Source organism: Anneissia japonica, unplaced genomic scaffold, assembly GCF_011630105.1.
Source record: "Anneissia japonica isolate Jap-2015-1 unplaced genomic scaffold, ASM1163010v1 scaffold287923_len1623670_cov205, whole genome shotgun sequence".
Classification (NCBI taxonomy): domain Eukaryota; kingdom Metazoa; phylum Echinodermata; class Crinoidea; order Comatulida; family Comatulidae; genus Anneissia; species Anneissia japonica.
The window spans coordinates 1,389,665-1,391,648 of record NW_022721637.1 but is presented as its reverse complement, the minus strand read 5'-3'; the positions used below and the strand labels follow the sequence as shown (position 1 = coordinate 1,391,648).

Below are 1,984 nucleotides of genomic sequence, written 5' to 3'. Positions count from 1 at the left end.
ATGAATCCAATCCATACATGTAGGTACTGTACATCCGATAATATTCATGAGGAATTAGTTTATAACGGGTGCAACAATAGCCAATGCCTTTACTTAAATGTCTGTTCCAGTGGGTGATTATAGAGAATGCCAAAAAACTTCCAAGCTACTGATTCAACTTTCTAAATTCTAAGGTTTTGACGCAGAATTTTCCAGCTTTTAAACTAGACTCACAAGACTGTTGTAATGTACAGGTATCAGGTATGTAATATCTTGTCTGGCAGTGGAACTCAGTCATACCACTGTAATAGACATATATAGCATACACAAACAGCCATCTTACAGTTTGATTTTTCCATAATCTTAAATCTCTTTGTCTTGTGTATACTAAAGTTTGATAATGAGGGTGTCCAAAATGACAATGGTCACAGAAAAAAGGGAAATGGTTTAAGCTTTATCTAAAATACACAGCCCTTTTTGCAAACAACTATTTAGAATATAAATCTTTTTTTTTTTTCATGTCAGAGATATTTGAAAAGATTGAAAGTAACATATTAATTGTATCACGTACAGCATTTCCCCATTCATGGAAGAGTACAGGAAATTGTTCAACAAAAATTGAAAGAATAAACACCCACGCTGGCCTGATCAAACACTGAAAACAAACAAGATATAGATTTATTCCATTCAACAACCAAGTACTGTACGCTAAAGCAACAAACAGTCTTCGAGGTTTTTGCAAGTTATTTCAGGGTTTATTCATCTACAAGGGCAGCAACCATGAAATGAGATATCAAAAAACAAGATAATAAATCATAATTTTACATACTGTACTATTTTTTCAGAGGAAAAATTGCTGAACCAAAGACAGATAAAATCCAAATTTTGAAATTCAAATGAGATCAGCAATCCTAATTAATATAATTTTATAATTCTCTTTAATAATCATTAAATATTTATTAATATAAAATATCCAAATAAAATCTTCATGAGAAACCTTCAACACTGCAATAACTCTTTCAACAGTATTTAACCTTGGGTCGAATACACAACTAATGTAAAGCATGCAGCCTCATTTTCTTTTCATTTTGTTCTTTGCAACGATGGTCACTACACACACAGAAAGGTCTTTATACCCATAGTTTAAAAAAAAGGCAACCAAAAGGAGTGACATGGGATGAAACAAGAAACTTATGTTTACAAAATAGTCTTGCAGTATCAGCTGAAGATTAAAAAATTATTATAAGTTTGTAATTAAATAAATTCTTAAAAAATGAAGTTGATACAGTAAAAATAAAATGATATGATAGACTGAAACACTACCATCTTACACTAAAATTTCACTTGAAAAACAAAAATCACATACAGTAGGTCTATCACAGATTGAACAAGGTACAAGTTTGATGATTTCATGTCAACTCTGCTCTATTGGCTCAGCTTTATTGGATATAAAAGACTTAACACTAAATATTTGCCACTAATATACCTCAACTGTACCTCAAATGAATCATTTCAGGACAAAACTGTAGCAAATTGCACCCAACAACTACTGTATTTTAGTTAATTATTCTTATTGACTACATCAAAAGGTTATACGGTAGCACCAGATGCATATCTTTATCTTAGCCACAACTTCAAACGCAGAGCATCTACGCCATTCAGGTAGTAACGGAACAAACGTTTATCGCGGACAAACCCAAGGTTTTCATATAACCGCAGAGCAGGCTTGTTTGTGATCTCTGTTTCCAAGACAACCTGAGAAATACATTGAAAAAAAAAGCAATCAAACCAAAGATAATTAATAGCAGAAGATAGAGCAGCTTCCCAATATAGTGGAACATCCGTTCAAAAGGCATTGTGGGTACACGGAGAGCAATTATACTGCAACCGCGCGGCGGCGCTATATAAAAATAATAAAGGCGCTGCTCTTGTTCGCTTGTCTCCTTTAGTTTCTCCATTTAGTAAAATGTTCAAATTTTACTGCAACCGCAGGAGGGCGTATTAA

At 33.2% G+C, this 1,984-nt stretch overlaps 1 pseudogene; it reads right to left on the bottom strand.

Annotated features, from left to right (window-relative positions):
• Nucleotides 1-708: 708 nt before the first annotated feature.
• Nucleotides 709-1,984, bottom strand: part of LOC117111669 — a 4,781-nt pseudogene continuing 3,505 nt past the window's right edge.